The sequence below is a fragment of the Bombus vosnesenskii genome, unplaced genomic scaffold (genome assembly GCF_011952255.1).
Source record: "Bombus vosnesenskii isolate JDL3184/JDL3185 unplaced genomic scaffold, Bvos_JDL3184-5_v1.1 scf7180000013302, whole genome shotgun sequence".
NCBI lineage: Eukaryota > Metazoa > Arthropoda > Insecta > Hymenoptera > Apidae > Bombus > Bombus vosnesenskii.
In genome coordinates this window covers 1,871,657-1,889,228 of record NW_022882951.1, presented here as the reverse complement: position 1 = coordinate 1,889,228, position 17,572 = coordinate 1,871,657, and the positions used below count along the sequence as shown (strand labels likewise).

The following is a 17,572-nucleotide window of genomic DNA, read 5'->3' as shown; positions in this document are numbered from 1 at the left end:
TTTATTTTTTTCAGTCATTTATATATTGTAATGGACCTAGTTGTCTGCTAGAATCTTTGGTTTAGTATTGAACACATATTCTATTTATCTTTCTTATATGTCTAATGTTTGTTATATGTGAACTACTGTCTTATGACCTATATATGTCTTCTTGTCTTTAACCTGTATTTGTTATTATAATACCTTAACTTATATATGTATATATAATTTATACTGTATATTATATAGTATATGTACATCCATTTTGTGTATTTACAAGCACGTATTTGTTAGACTTGCTCGACTATGGAGTCTGTGTCTGTTTAGTTCTACTCTTTCATGCAGAAGGCTCTTTAGGGTTGCTTTGACAAAGTTTGCCAATTCCCATACTGCTTTCTCTGTATCCGCTGTTAGGATTTGCGTCAGCTCTCTGTTCTCCAACCACCTCGGTCTAATTTCTTTGTAGATTTGGACATTTAGTTAGAACATGATTCATATTTTCCTGCTCTACCTCTTTGTATAGTCTGCATTCGTAGATTTCTTCTATTTTGTATTTGCACTCCTTTTCGGTTCTTGTAACCCAGTCTAACTTCCCGAGTAATCTTGCTTGTTCGATAATTTGCTTCACTGCAAGTGGGATGTTCATATTCGGCTAATTAAGTTTCTCCAGTTCATTTTTACTAATGTTTTTATACATTTTGCCATAGAACGAGTTTAGCACTCTCCTTCCATTCTTATCGCGGAACTTTTTGCAGATTTGTTCCGATAGTCCTTTTTGTGTTTCTACTCGCACCTTTATATTTAATAGGTTTACATTTTCTCTATCGTACCGCTGTAACTTAGTTTTCAGCTGGGTGGCCCAATTCCTCCTTTCGTCTGGTGACTTTCTGTTTAATAGTATCAGTTTTTCCAAACATCTTCTTGGGTAGCTTTGTTCTGTCATATTTGATATTTTTATCCACTATTTCGTTAGCGAGAAAAACGTAAATCGTTAAAGCTCATAGAAGACTTTCACGCTAATAAAACCGAAGAACGCACTGCAATCGTGCCATCTCATTCCACGTTCCATTGTCATCGTTTCCATTATCGCGCGAATTCAGTTCTCTTTTGTGAAAAACAAGCAACCGCTCCAACAAACCAGCAAACTGCCGTGAACTCGACAATGAACAACATCTACTTGCCAAGTTTCATTAAATTCAATTCCATTAGAAGCGCCATACGCGCCAAGTAATCGACTGTATTGTCGAAAACGATCGGTAGATGTTTACGCCTCGAATCGCGCGCAACACGACGAAATCGATAATCCAGGTCGTAAGAGAACAGATACGGAAGATCACCCTTAACCAGTCCCTTCCACTCCCCCCTTTAACCCAGCGCGAGGTCTCTATGCAAATGTAATCATATTGTTTCGCGAAATGGCACGCCAAGATTATCCTCAATAGCAGCCCGGCGTACAATGCTTAAGTGATGTAGCTGTTTATGAAGTGCCTTCCAAGATTTGCATATCGACCAAGTGTGTGCGGATTACGCGTTTCTCTCCCCGTCTTCTATATTCCACGAGACTCGCGCTCTTGCGCCGTGTGAATTTGCATCCCTCAGAAGTAGGTAGGTTAAGGCAAGTACATTTACCAGAAGATGACTAGGCAAAGTAACGCACGTCTGATTGGTTATTTCGCACTGATCACTGGATACAATTATGCAACGATGAGTCTAGTACTAATTACGAGAAAGTATGATAATTATTGTTAGCTATTATAAAAACATAATTAATTATGCGTGTATCTATGATCGTTGCTTCGATCGAGCGAGCCACATTTATAGGGAATGTCCTTGTAGAAATATAGCTTAATTTAATTTGTAATTACTACTGCAAGTAAAAATTAAAAAATCGTTTATAATTAATCCACGCAACACAATTAGTTATATTTGCGAGCAAGCATTCCCCTGGTTATACGCTCGTTACTTTATGTATTATACTAATGAGAGGCGTTTTGCTTTTATCCTCCATATATTTCACGAAATTTATATGGAATAACATTCCATTGAAATATACCACAACGAAACTAGCGAAAATTATTTTTCATTGAAATATTCGACGATAAAAGTACCAGAAATCATTTTCAATTCATATCCACAGCTATATAATACGCAGCCACGACGTGATTTTATCAAACAGCCACAAATCTACGGCACAGACAGCATCATTGTGGCGCACAACAATGTGGCCCCATTATATTGTCAACACTGGCATTAGCTTCATCAAGTACAAATATATCTCAACACCTGTCTATTCAGCTCAACGGCAATTCGTAACTTACGATGCGTATTATTAAATTTCAGCTTCTATTAATTGACATAATTATCGTCTAATTTTCTACATATATACTTTAATGTACCAAGATTCTTATTTAATTAGCACACTAACAATAAGAGGATTTAACGATCGTGGAAATGAAAAACAAAGTGTATTCGAATATTCATTTGGAAATAAACTAGCTTGAATGTAAAATAGCGAAATTATATTTGTATTGTTTCATAGAGTCATTTCGAACCGAAGAGCTTTTTGGCGTCACAAAACAAAGTGAATTGAATAAATTACCTTGCAACTTCTACTACAGTTCTACTATTTCAGTATCAACTACTTTTGAACTGTTAATCATAATGTTTTCTTTTTTTTAATTTATTCTCCTTCTATTAACAAATATAAATCGATCATTTCAATCACTTTGGTAGTTAGAATATTGAATACAAAATCGGATAGAACAAAAACGACACGGTTTATTAACCAAAATTTTTCAGTTACAAAAGTTAACAAAGTCAAGCGATTAAAAATTTCCTTTCTCATATCCCAAAGGAAGATAACAAATATTCCTTGTAATTACCGTTTCGTGGTAAAAATAGCAAATGTAATAAAATATTTCGTAATAAAAATAATATAAATAATCCTCTACTTGAGCATTTTTCGGATTCACGCAAAAATACAATTTTACGATGAAAAACAGAGTGAATGTACATTTTTGCGAGACGTACGGCTACGTCTTGGGTTATTCATCGGAGAAGTTCGATACGGAGCCGAGTGTAAGAAGTTTAAACGTGGCGAGCTTATCGCGCCGCGGTTCCCTTCTTATAGTATTTTTCCGTGACTTATGCGAACACATATCGGCCAGTGATCCAGCATTTTCGCGCCGAGTGTCTGTAAACCACGCTATCCCTGGCAACTTTATAAAATATCGGCCATTTCAACTTTTCCTACGTACTTGTACCACCGCGGTTTCCAGGTATTAATCGCGTTATAAAATTGATCACTGCTACGCTCAGGCCGCGAAAATCAACTGCGAACGAGCATCCCTTACTTTGGAAAATTTTATAAAACCTTGTACGATTATGTTCCGATCTAACGATATTTCGCTCTTTTTTAATCATTTATTTCACGTCTTTTGAGGTTGTTTGGAAATATTGCAAATTAAAATGTATCGTTTATATTCGCTGATGTACAATACGACGTCCAATCATTGATTATCTATTTAATTGAATTAGTAATATTCTATAATGAGTCTACAGTTAAGAAACTTTAATTAAGAAATCTTTATACTATTTACCTATTTTGAAGATGGAACGTTCGATCGAGGAACTTCCGAAGAAGACAACAGGATCACGGTACCAACGGTATTTCAATCTGTAACAAAAATTAATCCATAATTAGTGACAAGAAACAGTTACATAGAAAAGATCACAATGACATTTTTACGACCACTGTAATTCCCACATCTCGATCTTCCTAATCAACAAAATATTAGAAAAAATGTAAAATAAATCACAGAATATTTACAAACTCTTCGTTCCGTCATTCGCTGTTCTTGTGATCCACGGAATGGATCCATCCACGGAAATCGAAAATGTCATAGATGGAATGTATACGCGAAAGTGCTCGTATCTTAATCGCTGCTACAAAGTGCGGATTTCAATCGACAGAGAAGCTACCGATACCCTGCCGTACCTAATTGGTTCTGATCGATCCGACCCTCGTACTAATTAGTAAGGACGAGTTGTTAACGAGCCTGCCCCGTCGTTTGGCTACAGAGTAGTACCAGGTACAGCCGGCGCGTACGAGAGCAGAGGAAAACGACGAGGAAAAGAAGGAAACGCGGCTGGGCGGAAGCGGGTGTCGCTTCGGGCGAGAAGATGATTCTACAGAGCGATTCACGTGGTTGGAACAAGCGTTTTTCGCTTCCTTCCCCCCCTCCCCCTCCCCTTTCTATCTTTTATTCCCTTTATGTTGTCAGCGGAGAAGAAAGTTTAGAAGAATATGTTTGGAAGGAAGGGATGATTTCTGTTTCTCTCTTTTGCAATGTCTGTTCGTACACTTTTGTAGATTGCATTTTTCATAAAAATTTCTCTTTTGGTACTCTGTATATATTCCGTTTTTAGTTTCACGTAAGTGGACAAAAAATTTTTCTGGAAGAAAACGTTAAGGAGATGATTTGAAATATTTCTTTTCTGACGCTTCTTGGTAGTCTGGGTTAAATTACATTTCTCGCAAAAACTTCATTTTTGTGTTGCGCGTTCTTTGCTCTCGCCCGTGCATAAATGGAGAGGAAATGGTAAAAAAAATGGCGAGAGGGGAAAGAGCGAGTCAAAGATGTTTTTACAGGTTAAACTTTTCACGAAAATGTCTTCCCCGTGCTCTATACCTCTTTTGGTTTTATTTTGGTGTAAACGGAGGAAGATTGTAGAAGAAAATATTAGATAGAAGCAGTGACTCGAGAATTTTTTAATAGCGTACATTTTTCGTAAAAATTTCTGTTTATCCTTTTGTGTTCTTTCTTTTTTCTAATTCTGCGCACACGAAAAATATCTTTTTCGCTAATCTTGAATTACGTGCCTGTAGTTCTTTACAGATCCAATATTTTCATTCAAAAATTTCTTTCTTGTATTTCGTGTCCTAAATGGCACTATAATTTCTATGCTGGATCGACAAATACTATTTTTCCGGGGATTTTAAGAATGGACGGAAATGTATAACGTAAAAAATAAAAATGTCGAGAAATGAAACATTCGAACGTTTCGTGATTTACAATTTTTTTTGTCTCATTTACATCGGCAAAGTAGGTTTGTAATTTATTATAGTTTTTTAGTTATTGCATTTACGCGTTCGTTTAAGTATCCATCGCAATAACATTGTCGTATCTTGAATAAAAGATGAGGTGTTACCACTTTGAAAGGTACTCATTACCTCACTATTCTACCCTAATATCTTTACACGCAGAAGGGTAAAAGGAATCGATATATGGAAAAAAGGGATACATCAATCAAGCTAAAGGAGTAATTTTTCGAGATTTTTCCTCGCGCTGTTACGAAGGAAATGGGGTTAAAGGAAGTGGAATTTCCTGAAACTATTCGGTTCTTTAATGCGCTACCAAAAATGACGTACGACTCGTCTAGTCGCTGCGTGACTGCGGCTATATACACAACGAAGTGTAATTTTTCATAACAAATATAATATAAACCACGAGAATATATCTTACGAGTCTGACTTATGGCTTCAAGTGGCAGCAATGCATTCGTGAAATATAATAATTACACATTCCTGGTTTAAGTAAAAGAAATCCAATTTTTTTCACCACTTATGTACAGCAACTTCCAGTAATTTTCTGCAATCTCGACTTATATTAATAATCATTGATATTGCATGGTAATAAATAAAAGAAATACAGCAAGATTGAATGTAAATAATATTCTACATATTATAAGACAGAAATTGTGATTCAAAAATTCAAAAATTAAAGTTTCTTCAAATTTTAACTCGAGATAGATAGTTGAAGAAAATGTCGAAAAATTTTGACGAAGAAAAGAAAGTTGAAGGATGGATTTTTATCAGTAAAGCGATAAAGAAAAGCTTCTGGAGAGAAAAGAAGGTCAATCTAATCGCTGGCAATATAATTTCTATTAAGATCGATGTCTCGCTGGACAATTAATACGAGGCTATTTTCTCAGTGCTATCTGACGCATAAATCACAGCCCAACGTACTTACAGATCTTAACGTTCGATTAAACCGAGGGCACGCAACTAAGTACACCGAGAAAGTTTGTTTAACGTGAAAGTGTCCCAGGTCTTTAACGATAAAACCGGCCGACGTGGAAATTGTTTTCGGGCAAATTTGTTTTTATGGACGTGAAAAATCGCTACTAAAATACAGCCCATTGTATATTATAAAACAATTAAGTATTCATAATCGTAGAACAGTAAAGTTAATGCATCAAGGATATTAAATCTTTAGTATTTCGAACAATGAAATTGAAATGTTCAAAAAATTCAAATCTCCAGATTACTCTACTATATTCTTGTTAGAATCGTGGAATTAATTTATCGAAAAATTGGAGATATTTAAAATTTGTAGGGGATTGAAAAACGATCGGGATATTTAAAATTTCAACCACGGTATTCATATTGAATCGGGATATTTAAATCGGAAAAATATGTTCATAGACCTGCGACACGACTATTTGTTTCGTTAATTGCGAACAAGTAATTACCAGTCAGCAACACACTTGTCAAGATAATTCGAGAGGACTCGTTGTGCGTTTAATGCTAGCAAATGGGATCAGCCGCTTCAATTATCCTGGCGACACGAGTCGAAAAAGCTTGGCTTGCTGCTCATTAACAGGAATTAATTATTCGATGGAACATAAACCGATTACCGATGACGAGAAACTTACTTTACGAGGGTTCTACAACATTTTCATTCTTTTCAAATTAAACTGTTTGTAAAAACTGACCGATTTCGTGATCGGAAATCAACGAGCAAATGTATAATGAGCGAACGAAAGAGATTTACCGATTAAATAGTTAATTTACGATATTTCCATTTAAGCAGAAATCAGAGGTAACTGGAGAAATATATGGACGAAAATTACGAAGGTTACGAATAGAATTGATGGAGGAATAATCGATATTAATGAATCTCAAATTCTGTTTCACCGTGACAATATTCGATCGCAAACAATGAAGAAATATTAGATAGAATAAAAAAGTGTAATTGGAAATTATTATGGAAATTATTACGTCATCCATTCTATTCTCTGTATTTGTTGTTAGTATCGACAAACTTTCATTTATTTCGATCGCTATAGAACGATACATGTAATAGGTTATTGTCAGCACCGAAGATGTAAAATTGATTTGGTAATAACGATCGATTATCTATATTTAGAATGCATATATATAGCGTGCTCGCTGAAATAGTATATTTAAGTTTCCTTTTCGTATAGCTACGAATATTTAGTACAAGCGCATCCATCATATCTTTTTTTAACAGTAGGAATTTTTAAAGGACGTAGATAATATGAAAAAAATATTCAACGGAGGAATTAATCAATTATCAACGTTGTAAAACATTGGACGGATATATCGGAATATGTCAGAAGTGAGAAGGTTGCGTTTAAATTAAATCGTCATGGTACAAAACGCACTTGAACATTTTCAACTAATTTGAAAAATCAATTTGTTCGATTGGTTCGGCTAATAAACAACCGGCAACTCGATCGAAAACTTTCGCCAACTATTTGGCTTCTTTACGGTAACTTCGAGCACGCTCGTGATTTTTCTTCTTTAAAAGCCACGAGTCGGCTTCGTAACCGCTGCCAATGCGCCGTTTAATGCTTTTTCCTCCTTTTTTCCCCCCCCCCGTTCCTTTACCGGAAATAAACGGAACACGTAATAAGAAGCTTTCCTCGTGCAGCTTGCGGCTCACACGTCGTAGTTTTTCCGCGGTCGGTGGCGCAGTTACTTGGGGATTTTGGTAATTAGCCAGGACGATATTTCACTAACTGTTACCCGAAGGAAAGTTTAATAACTGGGGCTCAGTTCGAAATCTCTCTAAACGATTTTTCAACTTTCAATAACACTTCCGCACATTTCCACATCTATATATCGAACATTTTCTGCGGATTAATTATTTGCGATCTAATTGAAATAACATTTCGATGGATAATTTTGATCTTTTATGTACGTCCTGCATTCAATGATTTTCGAGCTGGTTTAAACTTTCAATCACACTCTCGAATATCGTGAAACCTGTGGATTAAAAATTCTTTTAATATCCTTCGTCAACCGATTGACAAACATTTCGGAGAATAATTTGCATTTTTCATATATAGTACTATATAACGTGCAGTACTGTGTGTCCGTAAATTGTCAACCTAAATTAAATTAAATTAAATTAAATTTCTCACTTTTTTATTAGTCACTTTGTACTGTTATAAATTATTAATTGACTAAACAATAAATATATTTGCTTTTGATAAAGCTGCTCTCAAATTTTAACATGTACATCGCATCTTTAATAACCAACTGAGAAAATTGCTATTAATAATTGATAAAGAAGATCGTTTCTTTCACAGACGAGAGTATTCTATTCTGAGTAAATTTACCCGCGTTCACGAAAATTGATAGATATTATTCGACGATTATTACATCGATTATTACAACGATTTTTCGGCGATGCATAGAAATAATTCAAGAGGCGACGAAACGTCGGCAGTTGCGTTTGAAAATAGACGTGACTAGATGCAGAGAGAAAAAGACAAGCGAGCAATGGATTCTGGTCGATTTGTCGACCGGCAGTTTCCCGTGGACGTTCGTCAACCTCGAGGATAATTGCTGTCAAGTAAAAGGGGCGCGATGTTAAACTATATCTCGTCGAAACAACCGCAATTAAGGTCGAGCGTCCCTCGAAATGGCTCTAATGGCTCGCATTACATGCAGGTTACATGATCGTGTAAAACGTCACCACGAGGCTAAGCATTGACCTACATGGGTCTATGATTTTTTACATGCTTTCTCTTTACTAGTGTGTGTCGAATTTCAAAATACACTGGATGATCTGGCAATTTTGCCAACAAGTAAGTTTATATTTTAGAATAAAATTTTCGCATAGGAAGATTCATTTATCGAGAGAAATATATTTGAAGGTTGATCGGTTTCGCGTATATTAAGAGGATACCTGTACGTAGGTTGAGATATGTTTAAATAACGATAAACTTGCATATAATTTTGTTAACGAAAGAAGAAAGGAAACTAGAAAATATCGATAGACAAATTATTCGATTCCATTAACTGTTAGAATAAATAGAATATTTCTTCTTAGTTTAATTTCTATTTTCAAACACCATCCCTTCTGGAGTACCATAAATTATAACATTAGATTGTCCGGAAAGTGTCTTTCTTTCGCAAACGTGTTTTTTACAATAGTGCACCTTCATAGAAACGTGAAAGCAAGCCTGTGAAATGTTTATCTCAACGGAACAAAATGTACGTAATTCGACAAAATAATATAAAACAAAAAACGTTGTGCGTCAATTATTTCCTAATATACCAACCTAACCCCAACCTAATATATTTCCTATCATTCGTTTATTTTCTATTTCCAGTCGACAAGAATATTCCATAGCAATTAGAATAAATATAACAGCAAGATATTTGATCCTACTAACTACCAAATATTCTCTTCGAGTTTAGTCTTCGCTGTGTATATTATTTCACGTTTCCGATTTCCTCCTGCGTGTAAGACCCTTTTCAAGTTTCACCTCCTGTTGCATGTCACCTTATACGTGCAATGAAGCATGATCATGCTCGCAGGTAATTTAATTTAAGCGAAGAGACACTTACGTGAAGTTGCTTCGTAAAGACACTTAAACGAAGCTTTATAACTCATTGATAAAAACTACCTGTTGCGTTTGATAGTAGTTGATAATTGGTAAATGAAAAAGTTTCATTACACATAATACTACTATTTGTTCGGGGATTGGTTCACGAGAGATAATAACTTAAGCTAAATTTGACGTTAATCGACAGAAGTGGTTGGAAGCTAAATAGTAAGAAATATATGTATACTTTTAGCTACCTCTTTCTAGTAGATAGCTATTTAAATAGATTGTTCGATACATCTGTAAAAGATAGCTGCGAGACATTTGCAAACCTAAGCCGGTCAAATATTTCGAAGATTGAAATATTCCTCGAAAAAGAGGCGTCCAGATTTGGTAAGCGATTATTTTAAGAGAACCATTCCACTTAATGAAATTTCGTTTAACTCCACTCAGACAAACAGACGAAGAGGAAAGTAGGCTGAATAGAGAAACCACTAAAAATGAAATGTTGTAAAAATGCATTTTCTAGAATTCAGGTAAAATGCTGTAGGTTTGCTATTGAGAACCAAACAAACAATTTTATCAACCAAAATGGTCTTTCTTTCAGTCGAGATATCTTTATATTATTCCTTTTTTATAAGAGATAAAACCATCCTCTCTTTTTTGTTGAAACGATTTCCCTAGCTTCAGTTTTGAAAGATGTTATAATTGGCTTCTTACAGAAATTTAGGAAACTCTTCAAATACTATGACATTTTCTCATCAAATTCACTTTTTTATAATTCTCTAAACGAAAAATAAAATAGCGTTTGGTCCCACTGATTACTTTCGCCGTGATAATCGATAATAACGAAAGGTACACGTGACGTTAATGTCGTAATTAAAAAAAAAAAGATAGAACCTCGTTACGAACAGAGAATTTTGACTTCTAAAATACAACAACATTAAAAAAAAAGCATATCTCAGTGATATACACTTTAAAATAATAATCAATAAAAAAACAGTCTCTGAAATACGATTACCATAATAATACAATATATCGATAGAAGCACAGATCAAAATCCAACGTCCAAATCGATATCAATATCCAAACTATATTTCCACGTCCTAGTTACGCGGATACTGAATCTCAGTATCAATTTTTTTGTATTACTTCAAACTAATTTTTAATTGATTAATTTTAATATAAAGTGAATACTATATAATACATCAGTAGTTAGAAACCTCAACGTACGACCCCTGTCACATAATCATACCCCAAAAATTTCACTTTCTAAACCGCAATCATCCACGTCCAATGACATCATGAATTCACACCCACAATGCCACGAGCAATTAAAAGGGGACCGAGTCTCGTTTAACACGACACGTGTTACGCCAGTCAAGAGGAATGTCCATCGAGCATGGCAATGTCCTCCGCACGAGATGAGTCATCGGATCATTGAGATCTCTGCTTGGATCAGCCAGTTTATTAGGTTGAAGTGTAGCCGATGAAACCGCTGCACTGTTGCACCCGGATCCGCCGATTCAAAATTAATGAGATTCGTTCGATCAATTTTTCTATTCAAACTTCGATCAACGCTTCGAAAATTTAATATTATAAATATAATTCTTGTTTATTCGTTATCAGTTACAAAGGATAAGTCCTTCATCCGATAAACGAATTATTTCCTTAACGAGAATAATTCTTGTTATGTAACATTTTTAGTCACATCTACTTCGACCAATTATCAATCTCCGCCTGTTATTTTCCATTAACAAAAAAATAGTATCAAGTACTCGTGTCGATGACAATTTTTCACTCACAAAGTTCGTTCTCGGGAAAACTGATTAGAAAAGATAAAGAATTTACTTTGTTTGTTCGATTAACGTAAATGCTGAAAATTTGATTATAGTTTCAACGTGTTGTTAATCGAGGAACAGTTATAGATACAGTTATCGAATTCCAGTTCTCCAAACTTCGCGCCATGAAATTTCTAATCCTTTAAACTCTCTTAACTAAGCACCCAACTAACTTCCAATTAGTTCAGACACCTGCTAACAGCAATACAATAAGTTTACTATTTTTATTTTAATCGTAATGCTCGTCACTGTTAACCAACTAAACTTCCACTGACAATTTTTTTATCGATAACAACAGTTAAAGGATCTATGATGCGTCTGATCTGTGGAAAATTCCAAAAGCGACTGATTGTTCTCTCGATTTAACGAATATCCCGGATATCGGTAAAGATCAACTGACTTCTTAATCTTCCTAGCAGAGGCTTAAATATTCGTGACAGTACGTTCCTTCGTATCAACTGTCTAACAGACTCGTCATTCAATTTTTATTCTATTCATTACTTGCAGATCCCTTCGTCATATTAAATTTCCCCAACGTCTTTAGCCGATATTTCCTTTCTATCTGCCGCCCTATCCTTCATCCCCTGGATATTTCTTTACTGACTCGTCGCCAAAAGATCGTCCCAATAAGTCGTCGAAATGGTGTCACATTTCAAACTGGCAGCTACTAAGCAGCAGACTGTGCGGAGACTTGCCAAACAAGGTTCTCGAGCAACGGGCAAGTGTTAGACAAAATCGACGAAAGTTTCCAACAAGTGTGGAACAAACGTAACTTTCTGCGACTTTCTTCTTGGCCCGATCACCCATGGATTTGACTGGGAACACTTTGGAGAACGGAGCGAAGTAATTTGTAAAATTTCAACTTTCCACCAAGCCATATGAATGTCATTTCTGTTTCCATCTCTATTTCTTATTACTTGCTTTATTACGTATCAGTGATCAATATTCGTTGACAGAGGAATTAAATTAATTAAATTCCTTGAGAAATTACCTTGACAACTGGCTGTCTTCGATGCTACCCATGGTCTGTATTATATTTTTCTAATAATGTTGTCATAATTGTAATTATAATTTTGTTGATAACTTATGAACGTTTCAGATTCGAATCGTCTCAATAAAAAATAAGTATTTCGGAGTAATCTATTATGTCGTCCGAAAAGTTTCTTTCGTTTGATAAGGAAATAATGGATGCACAATATTTTCCGTTTTATATTATTTTGTCAATCAAAATAAAGATCACAACGCTCGACAGATTAGGTTTCATGTTTGTATAGAGATACATCGTTGTAGAAGACGTATCTGTAAAAGAAAGACACTAATATTAAAAAGGTACGACATCTCGGAGAATTCTTAAGCAATTATTGGAAATTTTTATAAATTCCTATAAATCGACTTTTTCGATTCTTTCCTATTTTATTTAATTAAATCGCGAATTTAAGCTACTTGTTCGATATTCCACGGACTCTTAACCAACTTCGCAACTACGTTTGTTTTTAAGTACGCACCGAGAAAGGCGAACACTTCGTCCGATCAGACCGGAAAAAACGGCAACAGGAGCGAGCAAGTTTCCTTTGAGCCTGGCTCTGTTCTTGCTTCATTTTTCTTGCATTCAGCCAGTCTGTTCATTAAATTCGCATTTTCGCGCAGGAAATTTCCAGGCTCGATCGAAAACCATAACCGCCGACAAACTATGCATCGAGTCACGAAGAGAAACAAATATTTTCCATTCCGATAATTTAGTATTATCTGCTCGCTATATACCACAAATATGTTTTAGAAATGGCGCCGGTATCAATTATCGGTAAATATTCATAATACCGAAATGTTGTCCATAATTCAATATATTGATGATATCGTTAACATGCCGACAAATTCCATTTAATTAACGAATATACTAATACATGCCACATCCTGCGAACTGTCGTGTTATCGACTTCTAAACAATATTATTAATGTTTTGATAAATATCGTTGAACATGGATTATCTGAATATCAAGAAATATCGATGATCTTTAATAACCTCTCAAGTATAATTTTTATTTGCTCCATCGCGTTGCTCACTTTTCTTCGTTTCATCCGCGAAAAGAACGTCGGCCTGTCTTTGCGAATCGGCGAAAGCTCACAGCCATCAGGTTTGTTTGCCCATTTCCGAAGCGGTTTGCTCGCTCATCGACGTTTTAACGATTAAAAGCTACCCACTCCTGCGCTCTTACTCGTGGTAACGTGAATCTTCGCCGAGATTTATCCGTTTATTGACATCTACGCGATTAGAGGAGCTCTTCGCGCCGGTGGCAGAGCAACGATTTCCACGGGATCTTTGACCAGGATAATCTTTTCACCGAGAAAAATTGTTACATCGGCGCTTAAGGCCGGTAAACGTCGACCGATTTCATCTTGGGATGTTCGATCTCGCGTGAAAGCTTCGAGCGATATTCATGTTCTACAAATAATTCAGAAACTTTCTGAATAAGGGACCTATAAGGCTTCTTTTAATTAATAAATGTCAATTTGCTGCATAGGTTCTGTTCGTTACAACACATATTTGATAAATTCGATATATAATATTCATTTGTGTGGATGCCTTTCTTTATCAAAATCTGCGTATTTGTTGTTAAAAGAACACTGCATATCTTACGACCTTCGAATTGATTAATCTCCTCCGTTGAAACTGTTTCGCTCGAAGAAGATGAAAATCTACAGACATAAGAATGTTTTTGAATTATTAAGAAACCGATCGGAATATCCAGAATATCCTTCTCAATGCTTTTATAAATATTACTATGGAAGAGCAAGAAAAACTTTTGAAAAAAATGTAACAAATTTCTTTTAGTTTCTATCTTTTTTTTTTCATTCGAATTTTCCATTCCACGCATATAAAATATCTTTTTCTCGCATTTATATAACAAAATAACACCGGTTTTTACCATACTCCATTATTTCAATACGCAGCGAAAAGGTTTAATTCCACGAAAAAATGGTGATCGAGGTAATACAGAAAGGAACGTTCTACAATAGATTTACAGCAACAGTATTGCATCATGCAGGGAAATTTGGTTTCGAATGTAGGTCGATGTACGTACGTATAATAGAATATTCTATCCAATAATTTTTCTACAGTCCTGTGCTTGAATAATGCATGGAATAGAACGTAGAACGATAACGTAGCGTTAATCAGTATTATTTAGTAGCTGACTACACGATACGCGTAACTATCGAGATATCGTTCTATTACGCTCGTAAATCTCACTTTTACAATGCGAAAAGATATTCAAAGAGCAAATATTCCCAGCGAGCAAGACAGCCAGTAACAAATCACTTGTCATTGTACCTTATGCTAATGCTGAAATGTTCCAGCTAAAAATGCGACTGGCTCGAGTATCAAAAATTCAAGCGACCACCTTTAAAAATGGAAACACGTGGATTCTTCCTAAATCAATGCAATTTCGAATGGACAGCTGTAGTTTTGCACGCGGAGAGAAAAAATGAGAATAAATCATTTTCCATCTATGTTTTATAAAACGACTACATATTGATTCAACATTCAAGAAAATACAATATTAATTTTGGTAAAAAAAAGCTTCCCAAAATATTGGAAAACAGAGTTTTAATTTGATACAAAATTATTGAAACTTCAGTGAAATACGATACTGATATAACGTAAAAAAAAAGATTAAAGGGAAATATACAAATTTCTATACAAGGCCAGAGAGTGACAGGATTTTAATAATGAAAAAAATTGAATAGTATGATTAATAACATAGAGTTTTAAAGATATACAAAGACATGGTTATAAAAGCTACATAATATAGGTGTTTCAATACTTAATGACGGATCTTTAATAACGTAAACGTTCGAAAGTACAATTTTAATATAGAAAAATGGTTCCAGCGACACACGGATATTGGCAATATAAATTTAACAATATAAAAAGTTTAATAAATGGAATATATTGAATAATACAAAGTTACAAAATATAATAAAAAGTTTGCAATTTTTATTTAACGTAAAGAAATAATACAAAGGTCACGGGGATACAATTTCATATTAAAGTATCGTACAATACGAGAGATCTCTCTCTCTATCATAATTTATACGAAACGCGATAAAACGTACTTCCAATTTAATAGAAGAGTATTCCAACAAACTACCCTACGAACAGAGGATGGCCCTTGTTCACCCCAAGACCCAATTAACCGTACGATACGCCATAAAATTTAGTCCTCGTGGACGTTTCAAACGATATATCGTCACAGGCGGATAAAAATCCTTGGTGGTGTTCTTCGCGAAATTTGAATCTAGTACGTTGCAGGGTCCTCTACCCTTCGGGTTGTCAGGCTTTCAGCCACGTACGTAGCACCCGACGACGAGAACGTGGCATCGTCGTGGCGTGGAGGACGGAAGCAGGAAGAGGCAGGAGGACGACAATAATTTACCACAAAGGCGAAACGTGGGGGCAACGAGGCAGGGGAACGGAAAGAAATAAATAACGAAGAGTAGCTGAACGCTCCAAGAATCACAACTGCGCTAAAAGGAGGTTCGCGCGTTTCCACTAACTTTTTCCGCTTTTTTTTTCGAGAAAGAGGGAGGTAAGGGTGGAAAAGGGCGCGAGAGAGGGAGAGAAAACGGTGCGCCTAGAGTTTGTAAAGCAGACTCGAATTTTTCTGCCGGATTAACGCGGTGCTCTTTGATGTGCTACTGAAATGAATTCTATTATTTGAAGCAAGAGGATTTTTTCAAGAAAGTGTCAGTGTAATCTCAAAAGAACGGCATTCTCGGAGAAACGAGAGATACGAAATGCAATCGTGATTAAAGCAAGAATTTCGTATCCCTTCTCTTTCTAATTGAATTCTATTCTTAATTTATTCTGCAATTGAATTGGATTGGTTTGATCTATGGCCGAGAAGCTCGGCCAGTATCTATTTAATTTATTTCATCGATGTGTCGTGGAAATAAATTCCATTTTGTGATATTGAAAGGTGTTCTAGGGGAAATGTATGTTTAATGTCGAAAAACTGTATCGTTTCCCTTTAAACGTGATATTTGTATCGCCATGTAAGCACAAAAAGAATTTTGTCCTCCTGCCAAGGAGGAATAACGAAATTTCTTGAAAAAATGGTAAACAATCGTAACAAAAAGAAAAAATGAGAAAAATAGACAATAAATTATACGCATAATAATGTGATTTTATACGTGAAAGGTTTTATAACGAAACTTGTCTTTAAAATTCCTTAGAAGCAATAAACCAACTTAATAATCTCGTGGTCCTAAATGTTTGGTTTCAATTAACTTTGGTTTAATACTATTATATAAGGGTGTGTGTATAAACTGAGGGTTGTTTGTTGAAGAGTTTCTTCTATGATTTTTGGAGTGAATTTTAAAGTTACATTTTACTACGTGATTTCGAGTTGGATAACTTATTAACGCAGTGCAGTCTTTGAGTTGAAGTACTGATGTTTTTGACTAACTGTCTATGACTAAATTTCCGCTTTCATAACTCTCTTTGAAGTTCTCCTGAAGGTTCTTATTTACTCGGTAGCAGTTTTTAAACGACTCTTTCAGGGAAATATTTTGTTTAAAAGCGCAACGTAGCAATGCCCTAATTAACATTTATATAGGACTAAAGTTTGAATAGAATCTTGACAAATCTTGAATTTTTTATTTTTTTGATAATAAAAATTTTACAGTCGATCTAACGCTTTAGATGCTCAACATTTTCAATAACAGTCATCAAACATTCTAATCGCTGCTAACGTGGAAATTTTTTTTCCCAAAAAATCACTCTTTCTTCAATCTTTTAATATTTTCTGCAAATTTATCACTTCGTATAGCAATTCATCCTCCTGTCAAACGACCTCCTTAATTGCCATTTTCTTTCACTTCGATAGCAGTCAACCGCGTCAATGTCTAACAGAATCTCTAGACAGTTGCTTTAAAGTTTCAACAATATTTCGTTACAACGTGACTCATCCTCCTGTCAAATCCAAACCATCTCCCTAGTCATGATGTTTCTTTGCCCAAACTTTCCCAACAAACGTTACGAACCAGCCAAATCCACTTTTCCAAACCAGTTTCCGCGATGCATCGTCGATAGCTCTGATCCAATTGGT

General features: G+C 35.2%; 1 protein-coding gene across 1 annotated transcript in view; it reads right to left on the bottom strand.

The window, feature by feature from the left end:
- The window catches only part of LOC117234010 (connectin-like), a 176,935-nt gene that overhangs the window by 148,436 nt on the left and 10,927 nt on the right, over nt 1–17,572 (bottom strand). Inside the window, exon 2 of the mRNA XM_033494804.1 lies at nt 3,579–3,655. The gene's annotated coding sequence lies outside the window, so the exon portion shown is untranslated. The remainder of the gene's footprint in view (nt 1–3,578; nt 3,656–17,572) is intronic.